The sequence below is a fragment of the Equus quagga genome, chromosome 11 (assembly GCF_021613505.1).
Source record: "Equus quagga isolate Etosha38 chromosome 11, UCLA_HA_Equagga_1.0, whole genome shotgun sequence".
Classification (NCBI taxonomy): domain Eukaryota; kingdom Metazoa; phylum Chordata; class Mammalia; order Perissodactyla; family Equidae; genus Equus; species Equus quagga.
This window is the reverse complement of record NC_060277.1, coordinates 24,872,824-24,896,836: the sequence shown is the minus strand read 5'-3', so window position 1 is coordinate 24,896,836 and position 24,013 is coordinate 24,872,824. Positions and strand designations below refer to the sequence as shown.

At 38.0% G+C, this 24,013-nt stretch overlaps 1 protein-coding gene across 6 annotated transcripts in view; it reads left to right on the top strand.

Annotated features, from left to right (window-relative positions):
* Positions 1-1,224: 1,224 nt before the first annotated feature.
* Positions 1,225-24,013, top strand: part of CEP57L1 (centrosomal protein 57 like 1) — a 71,512-nt gene continuing 48,723 nt past the window's right edge. For 5 of the 6 annotated variants that reach the window (XM_046676840.1, XM_046676837.1, XM_046676829.1 and 2 more), the window contains exon 1: positions 1,225-1,292. The gene's annotated coding sequence lies outside the window, so the exon portion shown is untranslated. The remainder of the gene's footprint in view (positions 1,293-24,013) is intronic. The other variant, XM_046676841.1, reaches the window with a different exon arrangement.

The following is a 24,013-nucleotide window of genomic DNA, read 5'->3' as shown; positions in this document are numbered from 1 at the left end:
TTGGAGACCGGAAAAAAAAAAAAAGTTGGAAAGTTGAAACCTTACAGCGCTGGCTTTGCTGGACAGGCAGTCCTCGGGGAAGTGCTCTCCTCCGTCTCTCGGGGTCAGCGGATATCCTCACGTTGTGGAGCTGTCAAATCCGTGCTCTGCCCAAAAAGGCTGGTAACAGTTGAACGTCCTCCAGCCATTCGGGTTTTTTTGTCTGTGCAGCCGCCGTGCTCGGGGGAGCGTTCCCACCCCGCCCCTCCTCCGGCACCAGTCCCCGCCCTCCGCCGCTCCTCCCTGCGCCTCGGCGGCCGGCCGGGCGCTGGCTGGGGAGGCTCGCCGAGCCCGGGCTCCCTGGCCGCCGCGGCCGGAGACCAGGCGCTCCTGGTGCGTGGCAGCCTCTGGCAGCCGCTGTCTCGGCGGCGGGGTTGGAGGAAAGCGTCTCTGGTCCCGCCGATTCCGGAGCCCCGGGCAGACGCTGCTTCTTTTCCAGTCCCTGCGTCCTCGCCCACCGCCCGCTAAACCAGGCGGGCACAGGGCAGCCTCGCAATCCCTGAGCGCGGGGCTGGGCCGCGGAGCTGGCGGAGCCGCAGGGCCCAGGCGCAGAGCCCGCCCCTTCTCCCGGCCCCATCGGTGGGGCTTGGCCCAGAGGGCGGGAGCAGGGAGGGAAGATGGGGTCCTTACCCCCCCAGTCCCTCCCCTTTCTCCGCCCGGCACAAACCAGGAGCCGCCCCTGCCCCTGCGCCCTCTTCCCCGCCCAGGCAGACGCAACCCGCAGAGGCAAAGCCATTGGAAAAGGCCCCGCCCTCCGGCGGGCTACCTCCAGACCCCAAGTCCGCGCGCGGCCGCTAACCGAAGCCGGCTGCCACGCATGCGTGACGGCGGGCAGGGCGCATGCGTCTTAAGAGGCAGTTTGCGCCTGGGGGCGTTTTCCGTACCTTGATGTTTGGGTTGTCCAGAGTGGAGAAGGGGGAAGAAAAGTAAGGAGGAGTTGAGGTACGGTCTACTGAAACTGTCACAAACAAGAGAAGCACAGCAAGGAGAGAGGACACAGATGCACTCCTGGGAGAAACTAAATCTCAATTTAAGATTAGCCTAAAAATAGCGTCTCTTTACTATGCCAAACTCCAGATTTAAGAAGGCAGGGCGTCCTCGCATCGACTTCTGGGAAATGTAGTTTTGATGCTGCCGGCGCGTTCTGTTTGCGACAGAAACTACAGCCCCCAGGAGCCACTGCGACGGTGCCTGTGGCGGCCTGACGAGCCAACGGTTAGCTCAGACGGAGATTGACTGAGAGCGTCGGCTTGGTGAGCACTGTAGGCTTGGCTGCCGCTTTTCCTTTGACAGGATTTTTCCTTCCAACATTTCCTCTGAGATTTTGGAGACGAAGTCATCTAGGGCTGCCCTCCTTAGTCTAGGGACTTTTTCCAGTAATCTGCGTGGGAAGGACTAGTGCGGGTGCCCAAGCCCGAGGGCGCTTTGAGGCGAGGAGTTGGGAATGGTCGGGAGGTGCGGGTCGGAGGGAGCGGCGGAAGGCCAGGCAAGAGGGATGCTGTGGCCCGTTGTCCACGCTGCTGCGTTTGCTTCCGCCCTTTGAAGTGAGCTGGTGCGGCCTGGGTTAGGAATTCCTGTGCAACTGCACCTTCGTTTGCCATTGCATGGAGCTGTTCTGTGCTTTATTTGTTCAGTCAAATGAAATCCCAAGCGGGGCTTTGAAAGCGAGTTGTCAGATCCATTTGTATGAGACTAAAGGGAAAAGAGTCCTCAGTATTCATTCCTAAATAGGAATTTTTGCAGGCTTTAAGGCTAACTATTGAAAAAAGACCTATAAAAATCTCCGAAACTTAGTATATTTAAAAGATTCAACCATTTGTTTACGAATTACTGTTTGTTTTTAACAAGTCATTCCTCTTGAGAAAAGTTGAGGTGGGAAAGGCCGTCGGTGGACTGATTTTAATTTTTCACATTGCAGAATAGATGTGTTTTTGAAAATTTAGCCTCTTTAGGTACTGAGGATACCACAGTGAAAAAGACAGCTCCTATCTAGAGAAACGAATGGTTAAACATACAGTTACAGTATTGTGATATAACCTGGGTGGCTGGAAAGAAGATCACTTAGCCCAGTCTTGGAAAGTCAGGGAAATCTTCAGAGAAAGAGAGGGCCGGAAGAACAGCATATAGTGAGGCCCAGAAGTGAGAGAAAGAGAGTACTTTCAAGACACTGTGATAAGCCGAATCATCTATATTTTGGGAGTGGTAACTTTTTGTGTACTGATGTACTTTGAAGGCGCACAGAGACAGGTACTGTGAATTTTCCAGATAGTTCCTGAAAGTGGCCTTTCCTTTAATAGATGTATAGTTTCAATGAATTGGTCTAATTTGGAAAGCCTCGCTACATTCTAATGCTACTGGTTTAAATCAGAATTTAAGAAATGAGAACTTCTTATGAGTGTGACTTCAAAAAACAAACAAAAAAGCCATTCCTTTTTTTTTTTCTCATTTTTGGGCTCATCTTCCTTTGTCCAACCCACAAAGTCCAGGTTCCCTTTTTACTGCGTAGTTGAATATGATCTCATCCATACTCATGGTTTCACCACCACATATGACTCTTAAATGTATGGCTCCATCCTGCTTTATTTACCTTTCAGTGTTCATATATCCATCTCCTTGATATTTCTTCTTGGATATCTCAAAAGCACCTCAAACTCCACATGCCTAAAACCAAATGCCCGATTATCTCCTGTGAATCTGATTCTTTTCCACTGTTCCCTATTTCAGTTAAGGACATACCACCTACTTGTGAAATTTGAGATCTGAACATTATTCTTTATTTCCTCCTGTCCTTCATACCTATATAGTCAAGTTATTACCAAGTCCTGTCAATCTTATCTCTCAAATATCCCTCAAATCCATCCTTTTCCCTCGTCTATGTAGGTGCAATCTTTTCCAAACTGCAGTAATCTCTTGCCAAGACCATTGCAATAGTGATTTTTCATTCTGGCCTTTTCCAGTAGTTCTCCAGACAGCAGTTAGAATCATCTTTTCAAAATGCAAGTCTGATCAGATTTTGTCTTAAAACCATTCAGTGGCATTCTGCTGCTTTTAAAGGCAAAACTTCATGAAGCCTAATGTTATTTGGTCCCTTTCCACTTATCCAGCCTCACTTAATATACCACTCTCCACCTGTCTCTGCTTCAGCCATACAGATCTTTCTTGTCACTGGTTCTCATATTGCCTTTCATCCATCATTCACTCAACAGATATCTGTTGATTACCTACTGTATAACAGGACATTGAGGGTATACCACCAAGCACAATATACGAAAGTCCCTACTCTCATAGAGCTTGCATTTTACTAAGGAGAGGTAGACAACACATATGTAACATATACAGAAAATGAAGGCAAATGCAGTGGATAAAAATAAGAACCCACTGGGAAGGGGAATGGGAAGTGCCAGGTTGTGGGGGGGCAAGGTTCACTTTTAAATAAGGTGGTCAAAGAAGATCTAATCAAGAAGGGAACATTTGAGGGATCTGTATTGGAGGAGAAGTAAGCCATGTAGATGCCTGGAGGAAGAACGTTCACATGAAGGAAATAGCCACTGCAAAGGCCTGTGGGCAGGAGCAGAAGGCTCCGGGCCTTCATGTTTGAGAAATAGCAGTGTGGCTGAGGCACAATGATCTTGTGCAGGAGGGGAGAATAACATGAGGTCACAAAGGAAGGAAGTCATGTAGATGATTGAAAGGACTTTGACTGTTTTTTTTGTGAGGAAGATTGGCCCTGAGTTAACATCTGTTGCCAATCTCCCTCTTTTTCCTTGAGGAAGATTGCTGCTGAGCTAACATCTGTGCCAATCTTCTTCTAGTTTATGTGGGAAGCCGCCAGAGTGTGGCTTGAGCGGTGCTAGGTCCGCGCCCAGGATCCGAACCTGTGAACCCTTGGCTGCCTAAGTGGAGCGTGTGAACTCAACCACTATGTCACTGGGCCAGCCCCAGGACTTTGACTTTTTTGATTGAGATAAGAAGCCATTGGAGGTTTTTGAGCAGATGAGTTGCATGATCTGACTTTTTTAAATGATTACTTCTTTTCAGTTGTGTTGAGCATAGACCAAGGGGAAGCAAGGGTAGAAGCAGAGATACTAGTTAGGAAGCTAATGTAACAATCCAGGTGAGAGATGATAGTGGTAACTTGGACCAGGGTGATAACAATGGGGGCAGTGGGAAGAGGCCAGAGTCTGGATATATTATGATAGTAGAGCCAACAGGTTTTGCTGACAGATTGGATATGAGGTATGAGAGTATAAGAGTCAAGAATGACTCCAAAGTTGTTAGTCTGAGCAACTAGAAGGAAGGAATTGCCATTTAATACCATGGGAAAGTCTCCAGATTTGTATATGGGAGTTAGATGAGAAAGCAGGTTTAGTTTGGCCATGTTAAGTTTAAGATGCCTCTAAGACATTTGAGTAGAGGTATGGTGTAGGCAGTTGGTTAAATGAGTCTGGAGATGAGGGGAAAGACCTGGCTGTAGATATAACTTTGGATTTCATGGTAGTGTTTTGGTAACAGTTAAAGCCTGAGAATAGTTGGTGTCACATAAAGAGGCACTCTGTGGAGTTTGGATCAATTTGGAGCTATCTGCAAAGGTGACTGTGCTGGTGCGGCCAGTAAACAGAGAGGAAAACCCACAGGTTGTGGCGTCCTAGAAGCCAAGTGAAAGTGGTTAAGGAGGAAGGAGTGCTAAGTTATGTCAAATGCTGCTCTGGGTCAAGTGAGATGAGGGTTGCTGATTGACTAACACATTTAGCAATGTGGAGGTCATTGAGGATTTTGAGACCAGTTTTGGTGGAGTAAAGGATGTAAAAGCCAGATAGGTGTTTTATTTAAGAGAGAATGGGAGAAGTGGAAACAGTGAGTATGTATGCAGCACCTCTGGTACTGTTTTCTTTGTCCAGACTGTTCTAGCCTGTCTTTGACTCTACCTGTAGAATTTAGCTTAAATATCACTTTCTCAGAGAAATTTCTCTCTGATTAAATGCCCCTATTATAAGTAGACGTTTATCATACCATATGCCTTTACTTGCGAATAGTTACCAATGTAGTTTTACAGTTGTCTGTGTAATAATTTTGTTAAAGTGTGTCTGCTTCTAAAGCTTAAGCTCGCAAGAGCAGTGACTGTGCCGAGTTTTGCTCATCATTCCCAGCTCTGAGCAGAGTGCCTGGCATCTAGTATGAACTTAATAAATGTTTGATGAGTGAATGAGTAAATGGAAGAAAAATGTAGGGTCACCGAATTTTCAAAGGTATTGCATATTTACCTATTATTTGCAAAAACACAAGAAAATGGATGAAAGAAGGTACTTTATAATGAAAACATTTTAGGAAATTAGTCTTAAAAGAGAGCAAAACTTTCATTGTTGGTGAATTGTGGTGTTCACCCACATGAAATAGGAGTTGCTAATATTTTTACCATGTTTCTGCATACCTCATCCTGCTACAGGATAGTAGGGTATATATATGTAGAGTATATAGAGAGGAGTTGCTGCTTATGAATAGTGCTCTGGTCAAGGAAAAAGCTAACTGGCTTGTCTCCAAGAGACCTTCGTTATGAAATTCATTGATGAATTTACTGTGAAAAACCAGAGCTCGTAAGTCGTGTGGGCTTAGAAACACAATCTTGCTAAGTGCACCGGAGTTTGTGAGATTTGGAGATTTGTATATGTCCGTATGAGTGATACTCACAGGTGACTAATAAATTTATCAGGATGCCAATTTGTTAATATTCTTTGAGATATTTGCCAAGTAGATAGCATACTGATTCTCTGACCAAGGGGTTTTCTCTGTAGGAAAATTACATGAGAAATCAGCAGGTTGGTTAGGAGCTTGAAATCAGAACAAAGGAAATTAGATATATGTTGTGGTCACTTAGTAGCATTAAGCTATGAGAACTTCTGGATTAATTGCCTCCAATTTTTGCCTCTGTTAGTTGCTTTTTCTCTTTTTCCATTCCTGACCAACTCTTCTTTTAGATGAAAACGTTCTTTCTTTAAATATGTTAAAACATTTATATTGCAGCCTGGTCTCTTGTCTTAGAGCCGTTCTGTCTCTATAAGCTAACTTGCATATATCTACTCTGGTCCATTGTGTACTGATTTATAGTTTAGTCCTCAGAGACAAATCTTATTTGCAAGTTTTCCTAGGCCCTACATATCATATGGGAGTACATTGATCTTGAGCTCAGCAATGAGGTCTGAGCTAGAGATATATATTTGGAAACTATCACCCTATCAGAATATTTTGTTTTATTTTGCTTTTCAGCTACCAAATCTTAAGTGCTTACTATGATTCAGGCAATCTGTTAAATGCTTTGCATGTGTATTATTTTATCCTTACATAGCTAAAAAAAAAAAAAAAAAAGGAAGAATTCCTCCAAAGCTTACTCTTAACCACTATGTTAGCATTATATTATAACCATGGGAGCAAATACGATTGGTTATGGAGAGGATGCAGGATAAGAAAAGAGCCTGGGTAGTCTGAAACTAACCAGAGAAGGAAGAGAATAACCAGGAGGTGGGAAACCAAGGGATTTGTAAATTTCAAGGAATGACTAGTCAATATGCAGAATGCTACCAACATGTCTAGAAGACTAACGTTTCTAGATGGATGGGCAATTAGTAGTCCCTGTTACACTACAATGTATGCTTCTGTCATATATTCCCATAGTAATATTGAATTACTGTGCTGTATTGAGATAAAGATTGATGGACTTGACATGGCCTGTAGGGTAAACCATGCTGCTCTCTGAGGTTAGGAGAGTTTCTCTTAAAGGGCTGGCATTTCTCTTATTTAACCTCTACCAAAAAGGTAGGTTCCAGATCAGGAAACTACAACTTGGATAAAAGGATTTAAGTGGGGATGGGTAACTCTGAATCTCTCTGGGCTTCTCTTTCTTAGGTTTAGTCTTTAAGGAAGGGATTTGGTACGCATGGATTCTTGCATGGTAGGTGCTAAAGTAGAACTCACCAGTTGAAGGTAGATTAGGAACTGGGATAGAATGGGGCCTAAAAGCCACAGGGAGAAAATCCTAACTTTTAAGATTCACTACCTGCTTTCCTTTTGGTGTCTGTGCTTTCTTCCCCTTTATTTTTCTCTAGCCTTGGTAAAGTCTTATTTAAATATTATAACTTTATCTTTGCTGTGTCAAGACACATAAGGGAAAGAGTCATATAATCATAGATCTAACTAGGCAAGAGCATTAGAAGGAGAGCAGCATCCTTCTCCCAGTGAGGCTGGTGAAAAGGGGCAGTGATGATGAGATCTCCAAAGGGAAAATGAATATTGAGGACAAGAATTGGAACTTATGGATTTAACTCATAAGTTGTCTTTCTGCGTGTGGAGTTTCTTTCTCCACTGTCAACCTCAGAGGATCTGGGTTTTATTTATTAAAGAAAGCAATGCAGTTTTCCTATCAGAAGTTCGTCAGTAACATTTTTCATTGCGCTTGCAGGGAATGGAGGGATGGAAGCCAGACGTTTGTATTCATTTGTTCAGTATTTATTAAAAACCTACTATAGACATGCTCTGTGATTGGCACTAAGTTTACAGCAGCATACTTAAGAAGCTGCCCTTAAGAACTCCCCTTAAGAAGCATACAGTCTCCATGGAATATAGACCATTCTTTGAAGAAGCTTGGCTGAACAATGAGGGATGGAGATAGGGTAGTAGCTCAAGGTCTCTGTGAGAGATAATGAGGGAAGGGTGACGTTTTAGGAGGTAGAATCAACAGGATTTAGTGACTGTTTGGATAAGGGAGCTAAAGAAAATGCCTGCGGTGACTACTATCCAGGTGGTGAAGAGTAACTCCTTCCGTTAATCAGATTAGGGAATATTCTAGGAAACCAGTCTTGGGGTGGAAAGATACTGAGTCCAGGTTTGGACTTGTTAATCATCTTGTTTGAGGGACTTATGAGTCATTCAGGTGAACAATACCCAGTACTGCTTCTGAACAGCTTCTGTACATCAAACCCTAACTGTTGTTGTAAGATGTAGCTATAGATTCAAATAGAAGAGCATGGACCTTGGAGTCACAGAATCTTGGGTTTGAATCCCACTCTACTTCTTACCTAGCAGTGTGAATTTGGCCAATTGTTTAGTCCCACTAACTTTGGATGTGAACGTGAGATAGCCTTATCTTCTTACCTGTAAAAGGAGGATAATACCTACCTTCCCAGGACTGCTGTGAAGATTTAATGAGTTATAGTTTTTAGATTAGCATCTGGCATGTGTTGGCACTCAAGAAACAGTGCTTTTTTAAATGAGCATCTTTATGTAAAATACTTGTCCTTCAATTTGAGGTTAATGAAATATTTATAAAGTTCTCTATAGTTGAACTGAAGTGCTATTTTGTGTAATCCCATTATTGTTGGCATTCTCTAAGACTTTATAATGAGATACTTGAATTATATTTCATTTTTTCATTTTTCCCTAATTTACAAATTAGTTTTAATAATATTTTGCATTTTAAGCTTCTTAATTGAAGAAAGTTACCATAAGTAGAAATATGGCAATTATGATTTTTCTCGTGAAACAGCCGCATAAGAGATTATATTTCTGAGCAAGGACTCTGTGTGCAGCTTTGTTGCAGAAATTATTAAAAACACCATATTTCATTGGTAACATATCTATATTATATAAAAAGTTTAAAGAATGTCTAGTTTAGGAAAATATAATTGCCGATCACATGAAATTTTATTTAATGTGATAGAGTTTTACACTGTTTAATTCAGAGTTCTTATTTTCATAATGTCTGCCTTATTTTTGTTGCAACAAATAAAGTAAATAGATGTTATAGAATTTAGAACAACTTCTTTAGGTCAGTAAATTTTCACAAGTACATTTTAGAAGACTGTTTGGGAAACAGGATTGCTCATGGCTGAAAACACATAGAGATGTTTTGCTAACTTTGGAGAGGAGCCTTCAGCATAGCATTTCCTGAGACCATTGACTTTGGAGTTAAACCTTCAAATCTGTGCCTCTGCTGTTTACCTTAAACAGATTGCTAACCTTTCTAAAACCCCATTTTCTTCATCTAGAAAATACAGTACATCTTTTTTTGTTATATTTCCATTGTTATATTTCTGATCTTTGCATATACCAAATTTAGGATCCTTGGGTATGCTGTTTTCTCTATTTCACAATGCTTATACCTGAGATTTTCACATGGCTGCCTTTCTCACTGTGTTGGACTCATCTCAAAATCCGTATCCTCAAAGAGGTCTTACCTGACCATTCTAGCTAAAGCAGACCACCTTTTATCCTTTCTAATCTTCTTCACAGCAGTTCAGTTATCCACTTAAACATACTTGTTTGTTTCATGCTTATCGTGTGTTCTTCCACATGAGAATATGAGCTCCTTGAGAGCAAGGACTCTGTCTTGTTTACCACCGTACTCCCAGTGCCTCAAACAGTGATTCACATGTTGTAGATGCTCCCCAAATACTGGACCCACTGGCTGACCACCTACCTCATAGGCTTCTTAAAACAAGACCATAAAATAATGTATGTAAAGCACTTAAGTGCTTGGCACCGTTTCCTCTGTGTGTGTGTTTTCCTATGCCCCATCTAATTGTAAGAAGTTTTGAGACATCTCATATAGTTTAAATAACTTGCCCCAGAACACATAGTTAGCATATGGCGGAGCCAGAACTGGAAACCATGCCTATCTGCCTCCTGACAGAGCTCGGTGTTCTTAACTTCTTTACAGTGCTCTGTCGCATCCCTCAGAAAGAGGGGCTATGCGGAAAATGGGAGCTGGGAGCTGTTAGTGCAGTAGCTTTTTTTCTCATTACAGATTTTTTTGGGGAGGGATTACCAAGTATAGAGCTCAAATGCCAAGTTAGAGCTCAAATGTTCATTCTTTTGCCTTCCCTGAAGAAAGGCTTTCTGCTTTCTTGAGGTGCCACCTCATCAGATCCAGTTGCTTAACCTCTTCTTTTCACTTGTGTTTAAAATGGAAGAATCAAAACGTAAGCTGAATTCTTTATTCTTTATACCCTTGCTGTGTTTAATAATAAGACCTCAAAGGTCTGACTTTTAATGGTAGCCCAACTCAAGCATTAACAGGACTGAACTGAGTTGACAACTCCCAAAATCCATCACAGCCCTGCTTTTGAGCTTTATCCATAATAACAGATTGCAGCTGTGGCCCGAGCTCTTCTTTTTCTGTGTGACTTTTGGCAAGTCTCTTTATCTTTCTGGCCTCAGAGTCTTCATCTGTAAAATGAGGGGAGTTGAACTAGATTTTTTTTTCTTTTTTTCTTAGCTAAAGTCTATAATTTGCATTAGGGCTCACTCTCCTGTTGTACATTGTATAGGCTTTGACAAATGCGTAATGTCACATATTCATCATTGCAGTATCATACAGAATAGTTTCACTGCTCTAAAAATCCCCTGTGCTCCACTTGTTCATGCCTCCCTCCGTCTCCTTGAACTCCTGGCCACCACTGATCTTTTTTCTGTCTCTATGGTTTTGCCTTTTCCAGAATGTCATATGATTGGAATCACACAATATGTAACCTTTTCAGACTGGCTTCTTTCACTGTGTAATATGCCTTTAAGTTTCCTCCTTCTTTATTCATGGCTTGATAGCTCATTTCTTTTTATCACTGACTAATATTCCATTGTGTGAATGTACCACAATTTGTTTATCTGTTTGCCTTTTGAAGGACATCTTGATTGCTTCCAATTTTTGGCAATTATGAATAAAGCTGCTGTAAACATTTGTGTGCAGGTTTTTGTGGACATAAGTTTTCAATTAGTTTGATAAACAACTAGAACCATGATTGCTAGATTGTCTGGTAATCTCATGTTTAGCTTTGTAATGAATTCTAAACTGTTTTCCAAAGTGGCTGTACCATTTCGCATTCCCACCAGCAATGAATGAGAGTTCCTATTGCTCCACATCCTCATCAGCACTTGGTGGTGTCATTTTGGATTTTATCCATTTTAGTAGGTAAATAATGGTATCTCATTTTAATTTGCAATTCCCTAATGTCATATAATGTTGAGCATTTTTTCTTATGCCTGTTTGCCACCTGTATATCTTCTTTGGTGAGGTATCTGTTCAGATATTTTGTCCATTTTAAAGTTGGGTGGTTCATTTTCTTATTGTTGGGTTTTAAGAGTTCTTTGTATATTTTGGACAAAAGTTCCTTATCAGTTATGTATTTTGCAGATATTTTCTCCCAGTCTATGGCTTGTCTTTTCCTTCTTCTCACAGTGTCTTTTGCAAAGCAGAAGTTTTTAATTTTAATGAAGGCAAACTTGTCAGTTTTTCTTTCATGGATTATACTCTTGGTGCTGTATCTAAAAAGTCATTGCCAAACCCAAGGTCATGTAGGTTTTCTTCTATGTTCTCTTCTAGAAGTTTTATAATTTTATGTTTTAAAATATAGATTTATAATCCACTTTGAGTTAGTTTCTTGTGAAAGGTATAAGGTCTGTGCCTAGATTCAATTTACATTTTTATTAAAGTTTCTGCTGGGTCTGAAACTATTAATTATTGTAATCAATATTATTAAAAGGTGAGAAACTTAAAAACAAACAAAAAAACACAGTATACTGACTCTTTACAGCTATGTAAGTTTTGTTCTTCAAAGCTTCCTTGGGAGAGAGGCTTGAAGTCAGCCCAAAGATGGGGCCAAGGAAAACTTTATCTGGAACACATCACAAGAGCAGACTCCCAGTTCCCTGTCAGTGCTGCTCTCTGGTTATCTATTGTTAACATGTGCAGTTGGCTGAGTGCTATACATGCAAATTGTTACTCATGGAGACTTCCTACAATTAGGAATATTTTTCTTCAATTGAAACACGCTGTTATTTATCCACATTGATGTTTCTTTGTTACTCTTCTGCTTAGCTGTACAGGTTTGTAAAAATCTACCTGTGATTTCTCCCCAATAATTTCACCATTTTATACTGTGAAATACTGAAGCCATCTGAACCTTAAATATCTCCTTAGATGATGACTGACTTCAATTTAAGTTTTTAAAGGAAGGTTTCCGAATTATCTTCCATTTAGTAACATAAGCAATTTTGTCTCCAAATGCTTACTTGGTTTTTCTTATTTTGGTTTGTTGGAAAATAGCTTGTCAACCAAGTATTATGACTGTACCCTGGTGTATATGTGTATGTGTGTGTTGCCCAGATGAATCATAAAGGCTTTTAAATTGTGAATCTTTAGATTTTAGTTTTAAGGTATCCTTTACAAAATTGATTTGAATTCTTTCCTTCAGATTGATCGAAACTATGTTCTTTTCAGCCTTTGAATGCCTACTTTCTGAAACATTGTCATACTTACTATTCTCAGAATACAGTCTTTCTCTTTTTTTCTTGTTATTTTGCTTCTATCTTTCAGGAATAAATGAATAAACCACTTAAATCAGGTTTACTCTTTAATAGTTTCTATAGTTCTTCTGTCTTTTGATGTCTCCATATTTACATTAATGTGCTTTGAATGTCTAAATCACCAATATTTCTGGCATATTGACTTTTTAGGAAAAACAACAGAATTATTTAATCTATATTCGTTTTGCCCTTATTGAAAGATTTGTGAGCCAACTCTCGCATATACACACTTAGGATATAAATTTTATAAACCAGTCTTATTGCTGGCTTCATTCTAACTTCTCTACCCTTGTTTTTCTTATCCACATATTTTATGTGCATATATACAGAGAGGTAAGATATTAAAATTTTGTGTCATTTAAAAAATATTAAATATTTCAAACAAACAAAAAATAATATAACAAACACCCTTTTACTTATCCCCTGAACAAATGTTATTTTGCCTTATTTGCTTTATTTGTTTATTTTATTTAATTAATTAATTTTTTTTGAGGAAGATTAGCCCTGAGCTAACATCTGCCGCCAATCCTTCTCGTTTTGCTGAGGAAGATTGGCCCTGAGCTAACATCTGTGCCGATCTTCTTCTACTTTATATGTGGGATGCCTGCGACTGCATGGCTTGAGAAGCAGTGGGTAGATCCATGCCTCAGCTGGCAAACCCTGGGCCACTGAAGCGAAGCACAGGAACTTAACTGCTGCACCACTGGGCTGGCCCCATTTTATTTTTTTTAATAGAATAAATAACTACATATGTATGAAAGTGCCCTTGGCACCATAATATATTGTCTTTGTGTTTTTAAAAAGTTTTATATAAAACACATCTTATGATATCTGTCATTCTATAACTTCCTTTTTTCACTCAACAGTATATTTTCAAAGCTCATCTGTGTTGCTAAATGCAGATCTAGTTTTTCTAATTTCAGCTGCTGTATGGTGTTTCATTGTGTGAATATGACACAATTTATCCATTCCCCTGTTAATGTATATTTAGGTTATTTTTTCATTTTTTTCTACGCAAGCAAGGCTACAGTGAACATCACTATACATATGTCCAAATTATCATGTGCCTTTTTCTGTAGGGTTCATTCATAAATACTGAGAAGTGGAATTGCTGAGTTATAAAGTATATATACAGCATCACAGTTTTCAAATTGTCTTCCAAAATTTTATACCAGTTTATACTCCCAGCAGCAGTTCATGAAAATTTCCGTCTCCCCACATCCTTGCCAAATATTGACTGGTTTTTTAAGTTCTTGTCAATCTAATGGGTGTGAAATAATATTTAATTGTTGTTTTAACTTGTATTTTCCTGATAACATTACATTTGCTAAAGTTGAGTATCTTATTGGTTTTTAGCTACTCGTATTTTCTTATCTGTTAACCACTGTTCATATCTGTTATTCCTGTATTAATTGAGCTGTCTTTTTCTTAATTATTTATAGGAGTTGTTTCTGTAACTTGAATACTAATCTTCTATCTGTTCTATATGTTGCTTTCTTTTTAAACTTTGTCAATAGTGTCTTTTGTTGTATAGCAAGTTTTAATTTTAATATAGTTTTTATCACTTTTCCTTTTCCTATTTGTACGTTGTCTTGTGTATTATGAAATCTTTCTTACTCAAAGTCTGAAACATATTCTATATTTTCTTCTAAAACAGTTAAAGATTTGTTGTTTACATGTAGGTGTTCAGTCCAGCTGGAGTTTATTTTTGTGTTTGGCATGGAGTAGAGTTATATGTTTAGTTTTTACAATATGGGTATCATGTTATCCTGGCACAAATTGTGAGTAGTTAATCCTTTCCCCATGAAAATGCCGTCTTTTTCATATAGCAAATGGCCATGTATATCAGGGTCAATTTCTCGACTCTTTTCTGTTCCATCAATCTTTTTGTCTCACCTTGTGCCAGTACCACTATTTTAATTACTAAAGCTCGATAATAAAATTTTTTTCTATAATAAATTTTAATAACTAGAAGAGCAGTCCGTTCTCCTTGTTCTTTATCACAAAAATTTTGCAAATTTGTATTTGGCATTATCCCTACGGTTTTTATGGTTTCTGACTATTGTGTGAGTATGTTTTAAAATTACATTTTCTAGATAGATTATCCAGATTATCTAGGCTTTTCTACGTAGATAATCATATTGCCTACAAGTAACAATTTTGTTTCTTCGTTTTAAATTCTTATCCATCTTATTGTCTTTTTCTGTTTTATTGCTATGGCAGGATTTCCAGTTTAGTGTTGAATGTTACCACTGATGGTGGGCATCCTTGTTTTCAAATGGTGCTTTTAGTCTCTGAGGTGGACTTTTGTTCTTGAAAAGTGCTTTTAGTTTGTGTTAATTAATATTCAATTTATTAAAGTTGTAATTTTTAAAATATAATTATTCCTAAGCCTTTGAGTTTAACTTAAAATTTTTACTGGATCAGTTTTTAGATCTAGTAGTTTTTGCATGAAAATAAGGATTTTGACTTTTTCTTTGATTAATGTTCAGTTAACTAGTATGTCTAGGAGATTAAATCTTCCTTAAACATGTAATAGCACATTTAAATTCCTTATGCATTTCAAACTATGTTTTTTTATTTAGTCTATCATATTTTCTCATATACTTTAAACAGCTATCAAGGCAGACTTCAATTCTAATAAGCAACATCTTCCTAAGTAATTAGGCAACTTTTGTAAATCTAATACATTAGACATATATTTAATAAATCTGATTTTTAAAATCATTTAAAACATTTTTAAAAACCCAGCTGCCATTCACCACTATGGCCTGAGTGTTCTCTTTGTTTCTGGCACCTGGACATCTCCCTTTCTTGCATTTGATCTTAGCTATCTCTCTCTCTCTCTCTCTCTATATATATATATATATATATTTTTTTTTTTAAAGATTGGCACCTGAGCTAACAATTGTTGCCAATCTTTTTTTTTTTCTCCCCAAATCCCCCCAGTACATAGTTGTATATTTTTAGTTGTGGGTCTTTCTATTTGTAGCATGTGGGATGGCACCTCAGCGTGGCCTGATGAGCAGTGCCATGTCCGCACCCAGGATCTGAACCAGTAAAACCCTGGGCCACCAAATCGGAGCGTGCAAACTTAACCACTTCGCCACGGGGCCAGCCCTGGCTATATATTTTTAAATGTTATATATTGTCCAATATTTCTGTATTTAGGTTGGAGGGGAACTTGGATATTTTTATATTAATTCAACATTTTGATCAGAACTTTTCACATTTTGTTTTACCTTCTTTTATTATATGTAATTTTATGTCACTTAAAAATCTTTCTAGAACAAGAGTGTTGTAAATAAATACCTGTTGAAATAATTTAAAATATATATTCTTTAAATTTTTGAAATCTTCACTTAATGGTTGTCTAGGTAAGATCATCAAGGTATTCAGAAAGATATTCACTGTAATGACAAATGTTCAATTGTTAGCCAAGGTTTAGAACTCAAGAATTATGGTAAAAGCTTCAGTGAAAATTCATCATGTTTGTAAGTTTGCCTCTCTTTTAGTAAATTTTGGAAATGGACGAAAACTTCAAGATTACTTCAGTCAACCGTTTTATTTTATATAGAGAGAGAGTTATGGAGAGGTTAAGTTACTAATTAGGGTAAGGTCACAGAACTAGTTAGAACTTAATATTATCACCACCGCAGTGAGTCTAAATGTAACGCTTCACCAGTCAGTAGTAGTGCTTGGGAGGAGTTTCTGACACCAAGTCTTATAAAGACTACGGTATTTGATGTTCTTCACTTTTCTCCTTTTGTTTGAACCTAATTGCATTTTCTCATATTCCTCTGTTCGAAAAGGGACAGATGATGGTTGTGAGACCCTCTGTTGTGATATGTTCTTTTTTTAGACTTTATTCATTTAGAACACATAAGAGACAAATTCTATTTCTTGTTCCAAAATAATTTTATGCCAATTATTTGAATTTTGTTGGTCAATTTTACTGTCTCTTCTATGAACTCTTCTTATCTTGTGAGTTATTTTAATGAAAAAATGTTATAGTATCTATTGAGTAAGTTCTCTATATCATAATTCTGTCAGGTACTTTTTCCTTTTTTTTTTCTTTTTGTTGAGGAAGATTGGCCCTGAGCTAACATCGTGCCCGTCTTCCTCTACTTTATATGTGGGACGCCTACCACAGCATGGCTTGCCAAGTAGTGCCATGTCCGAACCCGCAAGCCCTGGGCCACCGAAGCAGAATGTGCAAACTTAACTGCTGTGCCACCGGGCCGGCCCAGCTGTCAGGTACTTTTGAAGGTGTGCTACTAATTTTTTGGTGCCATTTAGTCAGATGTACCAGAGAGGTTATTTACTAAATCAAGTGAGTTTAAATACTTGAACATTACAGTCTTTAACCCTTTTTTATAGGACAATCTCTTTTCTTCCTTTACTCGCCTACACTGGGAATATGAATTTCTGTATGTGCAACAAGGCTGCTTTAGACAGTTTGCTCTTTGTTATTTCTGTTATCAGTTGTTATTTCATGTTATCAATTACATACCTCATAACATTTTGATAGCTATCTCTTGTGTAGAGCTGCTTTGCAAATTCTGTTCTGTGGAATACTAATCTCTCAAGAGGATCCTCAGAAAAGGTGTCTGTTGCAAATAAGTTTGGGAAATGCATTCTCTATCCCTGTTTTGGAAATTCACAATGATAGTAGAATATTAAATATATTGACAAAACTTGCAGGTGAAGAAGTTGGTTAATTTTGTTTTACTCATTTCCCCAAATTTATTTGCCTGGAAATCTATTTAATTTAGGGAGTAACTCCAGTTACTATTCTATGAGTCTAGTATTCCATTTACCACATTTGGTGAATGCTTTAGTGAGGTGTAGACCTATAATCCTTAAATATTAGAATGGTAAGTATATTTCTTTCTTTTTATTTCTTTAAGTCAAGTTATCTTTATAATTTGTTTTCTTCCTTTATAGCATGGATCATCCCCTCTCTCCAAACCATTCCCTTTCCCAGACCAAATGTTTTTATTTATTTAGCTCACCTGTAATGAGCCCCTAGGGAGCACATACTAGAAATAGGAAGACGAATAAAATACAGTTCTGTCTCTTGAAGACCTAACACGCTGATTTGAGAGAGCAGCAGAGCCGTCTCTAACAGATACCCCCTCACATCTGTACGTAGTTGTAGAGATCCACGATCAGCACTCTGCATTTACTCATTTAATAGCATGAGAAAAATGTTCTCAGTGTATACTTTTATAAAGACTTTATTCATTAAATCTAAGATGCCAAAGATTATAAGGTACAGCGTTACTTTATGCACCACAGTAAAAGAAAAAAATGTCGCCAAATATAATTTAAAGATGAATCCTTTTTACAGAGAAGTAAAATGTATGCATTACGTACACTAATAATTGTTTAACTATTAGATGTAGTTTGTTTTATGTGTTTCTACTGCATTAGTTGAATTAAGTGCAGCAAATGCTTACTGAATGACTATCATATAATAAGTCCAGCGGATAATAGAATAATGAATAAGATGTCCCTGCTCTTAAGGAACTATAGAGGAAAGTAGATGTGTGCAGACATTGCTAAAATGAAAACTATGTTTGTTAAAGCAACTAAATTACATCAAACAAACTATTATTAATATGTTAAAGATAATGCTAAATTAATGACAGTTGATGGCATTGTAAAAGTTATAAATTACCAACTTCAAAAGCCATCTATTGTTAATTTTTTATTCTTTCATTGTTAGAGGCAGTTGGGGAGTTAGTAGGGAGGAGGGAGAAATGGAAGGAAATATTTATTTGGGGGTATATATGTATATGTTTATTTATTTATTTTGTGCGTGTGAGGAAGTTTCACCCTGTGCCAGTCTTCCTCCACTTTGTATGTGGGATGGCTCCACAGCATGGCTGATGAGTGGAGTACATCCGCACTCTGGATCTGAACCTGTGAACCCGGGCTGCTGAAGCAGAGCACGTGAAACTTTAAGCATTCTGCTGTGGGGCTGGCCCCTGTATGTTTTTTTAAAGGAGAGAATAGAGTTTATTTTAAAGATATTTGATGTTTTTCTCAGTTGTTATCTCCACAGTAGGTATATTTGGAGGAAAAACAATTCTGGTAGTTTAATGTTTGTTTTCTTTGGAAATTTTACAAATTGAATTGTACTCAGCCAAACATGTTTCTCTGTGTGTGGATTTATGCAAGAGAAAAGTGTTAACTTTAGGCTGGCATGTGTCTGCTATCAGCAGTTATGTTAGGCCACTCACTGTGAGTGTGTGCACTCAGGGAATGCAAACTTATTTTAATTTTGGCTTAGATAAATAGCATTAAGAAAATAAATCTGTTAATTTTTTTTTGATCTGAGGCAAAATATAGGGAAAAATTGGATTATCTATGATTTATGGAAGGCAGTACAGAAATAGAAATGGCACCACATTTAGAGTCTGGACACCTGATTTGAATTCTGTTTTTACCACTTATTAGACTTGTAACCTTAGGCAAGTCAGTTAATCTTTTTGCCTCAGTTTCCTCATGTGTTCAAAAATGACTTTAGTAATAGTAATGCCACTTTTTAAGGTTGTTAAGACAAAATTTGATGTGTAAAGCCTTTGTAAATTATAATACTTTTCAAGTACTAGTTGATAATTTTTACATTTTGCCTGTTAGTACAGATACAAAGAATATACTGTGTAAGACTGCATATATTTTGCAGAATTGAGTCTTACAGTTTTGATTTATCTGTATTTATAAGAGTTTTAGTTAAAAAATAGAAGGTAAATTTGTTTTAGGTATTTCCTAGAATCTCACTTTCTCCCTATTAAGTATTTTAGAGATACTATTATTAACAATGTGGTAAGCAAATTGATATCTATGTTATTCTATTAATCTATATATGCAGAGTTTCTATTTTTTCTAGGTCTAATTGTCATAAAGTTTTAATAGGAAGTTAACCAAGAGAAACTTTGTCTAAAATAGAGTATCATAGATTGGAGACATTCTCAAGACATGGTGGGAATTGTGACTTTAAGACTTTTGCCTAAGTGTAAGCAAAGCTCCAATAATTTCTTAATTTAAAACAGCTCCAGGCAATTTGACAGTGTGTATCAGAAGCATTAAAACTGTCTTTAACCTAATGATACCATTTCTAGACTATATTCTAATGAAAAAATTGGTAACTTACATAAATATTTATTTCCTGCCATTGAAAAAACTATACTTTAGGGGCCAGCCCGGTGGCGCAGTGGTTAAGTGCGCACATTCTGCTTCGGCGGCCCGGGGTTCACCAGTTCGGATCCCGGGTGCGGATGTGGCACCGCTTGGCAAGCCATGCTGTGGTAGGCGTCCCACGTATAAAGTAGAAGAAGATGGGCACGGATGTTGGCTCAGGGCCAATCTTCCTCAGCAAAAAGAGGAGGATTGGCAACAGATGTTAGCTCAGAGCTAATCTTCCTCAAAAAACCCCCCAAAAAACAAAAAAACACTACTTTAAAAGAATATTTAATGATACAAGAAAATGTTTATCATGTACTATTAAGTAGAAAGGCAACTTAGACAATAGATACCAAAATATTAATAATATTTTAACAATCTCAAACTAGTAGAATTTACAGTGATTTTTATTTTCTTCTTCAATTTCCAAATTTTGTAGAATGAGCATGTATTTCTCTTGTAATCAGAGAAAAAAAACTATATATATTGTTTTTGCTTTTGTTTTTTGTCTAACCTCTTTCCAAATACTCTCAGTCTAGTCTCTCAGCTAGCACAGTAAAATATTATGGATTTATATATAATGTAAGTATAAGAAGTTGTAGGCAGTATTCATGTACATAAGAATAATATTATTAATGATGGAACTTATTGTAAATGCCTTTGGCTGTACTTTGCTTTTTCCTTGCTACAACCCCTCTTTGTCTTTTCATAAACTGTAATTTGCAGCTGACAGGCAATTTTTAAGTGAAGGATGAAAGTTGGTCATATTAAAGGAGGCTGGCGCTGTCTTAACTGGGGCTCATCTGGGCTGGACTAGCAAACTTAGTCAACCACCATGATGAAAGCAGCATTGGAGGGTCAACCTCACTTTTTGTAGGACACCAAATCTGTACTAGTTTAGTGCAAGATCAAAGCCCCAAATTGGTTAGGCATTGCGTTTATTTCCCCCAAGACTGTGACTTCTTCCTCCTTCCTCCTCCATCTCTTAGCAAAAAGTCTGGCACATGTTAGGCACTAAGCAAATATTACTGAAATTTAAATGGAATGAAAACTGAAAATTATGCAGGTTCCTAACATTAGCTTTATTGAAAAGACAGCTCAATATTAAATAAAGCAAATTATGCAGACACACTCACAGGTATCCTCTATTTGGATGCAAGAGAAGTTCTCAGGAGAAATAAAGATCTCTTATGTTTAGCCATCATAGAGTCTCCTCTATGCCTCTTGTATTTTGGCTGTTAGGGGTACATTGGAAGGCCCTCAGCACTTTCAGCATTTGGCACAGTCAGCTAGAAGTAAAGTATGCACATTGAAACTAATGAGGAACTGGAACATTTAGAGAGGAGGGTGATATAAATTTTCATTGGTGCATTTTAAGCAAAATATATTTTGATTGTCTTAATTAAGCTTCCACCTCAGCTAGGCAGGAAAATCAGGTTTTGTCCTTTTGCCCTCTGTGCTATTCAACAACATAAGCTATTTCTCATGTTAAGACCTTAACAGCTGTGCCAACAAGTCTAGTTTGAAAAAAAAATAAGGGCTTAATGGTATCTCTTTACAGATCAGCCTGTCAACAACTTTGTCCATCAATAGATTACTTCAGCCTTTTAGAACAGTTGTTCACTTTAGACATATGGGTCAAAGTCAGCGTGGTTAAGATACTGCAGCTTGCTGATAAGAATAAGAATTGGAATTATGAATATGGAGCTCAGGATGCAAAGAAGAGCAATGTTATGACAAACCTAGGTGTTTGTGTTGCTTTTTGACAGAATAACTCAGACACTACTGTTAGTGACTAGAGCGCTCTTTTGTCTGACTTGCATAGACATCTTCCTTTTACCTTTTTTTTTTTTTTTTTGAGGAAGATTAGCCCTGAGCTAACTGCTGCCAATCCTCCTAATTTTTGCTGAGGAAGATTGGCCCTGAGCTAACATCCGTGCCCATCTTCTTCTACTTTATATGTGGGCCACCTACCACAGCATGGCTTGCCAAGTGGTGCCATGTCCGCACCCGGGATCTGAACGGGTGGACCCTGGGCTGCCGAAGCAGAATGTGCACACTTAACCGCTGTGCCACCGGGCCGGCCCCCATCCTTTTACCTTTTATTGGGATAACTTGTCAGCAGGACTTAGAATTCTGCATGGCTTTTAATTTGTTTCAGTTTAGCAAGCATTTTTAAAGTATTGAATTAGGTGCTAAGATTACAAAGATGAATGAGACTTGATCCCTGTCCTCAAGGCTTTCAGTTTAGTGTGGAAGACATGAAAGAATTATTTCACTGTAATATATTAAACATATAGGTATGCACAAAAGATAGTTAGCCCAGCCTCAGGGAACCAGGAAAGGAAAAGCTTAATGGAAAGATTAACTGATAAACTGTCTTGCATAAAGGGTAAGAATATTCTAGGAAGAGAGAACAATAGGAACACTAGTAATGTGTGTCCACTCAGTAGAGGCAGGAGAAAAGAACTAGACAGATAGAGAACAGGTCATGGAGGGCCCTATATGCCCTGAGAACATGCTTGATCTTTATTCTGAAGGCAGTAAGGAGTCACTGAAGAGTTTTAAGCATTGAAATGACATGGCTGGATTGTAATTTTAGGTAGATCACTCTAGAGGCAGAGTAGAGGACAGTTTTAGTGGGACAAGATTAGTATCAGGGAAGTCACTTTAGAAGACCATTGTAATAGTCCAGGCAAAAACTGATGAGGGCGTAGGCTGGGGCACCTAGTCAGTGGTGGTAAGGATGGGACAGTATAGGTGATTCAAGAAGTGTTTTAGGTCTTGAAATCCTCAGGACTTGAGAGTTGGGGAGTAGGGAGATGATAGTATTAAGTGAGATTAAAAATGCAGGAAGAAAAGTAGCTTTTAGAGGGAAGATGACATTAAGTTTTGGATATAAATTTGACTGCCTTTAGAACATTTAAGTGGATATGAACTCTCAAATTCAGAGATGGTAGTCAGTACTTGATAAAAAAAAGTTACCATCTTGAGCGGAAATAAATGAATAAATAAGTCAGGGCAACACCCAAAGTAATATAGTCGCTTGAGAAGGGCTGGGCGTAGAGAAGATATCAGGTATAAAATTTGGGTTTGTATAGCAGCAATGTAAAGTTACTATAAGTAGGTTAAATGTTGTGGGGAATGGAGCATTCCACTTTGTGAAAAGTCATCTCAGATACCGTTTATGGATTACCTATTTGGAGACTTTAGGATATAGTATGACATCTTAAAACAATACTGGATGTAAATCAGGTTTCAATAGTTTAAGAGAGATTTTTGGATTTTGTGGTTTTTCAGTACCATTATGGACATCAGTGATTATCCTGACAAAATTTTGGATGTGATATCCAAAATATAGAGATTTTTGGATAGCAATAATAACCTTTACTTAGTGCTTACTGTGAGCCAAGCTCTCTTCTAAGAAGTTTATGTTGATTCATTACATATAATCTCTGAAATAGGTAGACAATCTTATTATTCCCATTTCATAGATGGGGGGAAAAAAAACAAGGAAAGTTTAAGAAATTTGCCTCAGATCACACATGATTCATCTCAAGGAATCTTGCTGCAGAACCCGCCCCTTAACCACTATGCTCTTCTGCCTTATCAAATAATATAGGTTGCAGGTACATTTGCTCATTAGGGAGAATGGAAACATGAAAATGCATTATATGAATAAAAGTCTCAGGGTAACATTTCTAGAAATGTAAGGGTGTAAGAACTTCAAGAATAGTTTAGTGTCAAGAATATATATTTTTTAATATGAAGAGGAATTCCATTGCTTATTAGGGAGAATGGAAACCTGACAAGTCAGAAGAATTAGGAAAATAGAAATACAGGAAGTTGAGTTATTAGAGAGAGGAAAGGGAAGAATTTATGTCAGAGATTAATATTTGTAAAGGCTAAGTTTAAGGAAGCTGAAACTCCCAGAAAAGAATGATAAAAAGTTTATTATCACTGCTACTTCTACTACTGTGTATTTACATAATGCTTTATATTTTTCAAAGCTAAGAGAAAGGAAGTGACTTAACTAAGATTACACGTTATATAAGTGTCAGAAACAGGAAAGAACCCAGGTCTTCTGACTCAGTCAGGAGCCCTTTCCATTACGTCATATTCCTTAGTGGAACCACACAGATTCAGTCCTGCCCTCAAGTTCATAGAAATGGAGGGGGAAATGCCTGAGAAAAGAATTAGTCCGTCATTACTAAATCCGGGAGGGATGTAATGGGATGTAAATCAAAGGGATGTAATGGTATGGAGATTGTCATGCTTCTAGAAGCTGATGGATCCTTCCTGCTGATTGATGTGTATGACAGGAAAGTTGCCAAAAGAAAAGTGCTTAGGTATATGAATAATTGTTTTTCTTTCTGTTCTCAAGAAACTGTTGGTGGTTATCCTCAGAGAGGGGAAAGCAATAGATGTGGTTAAG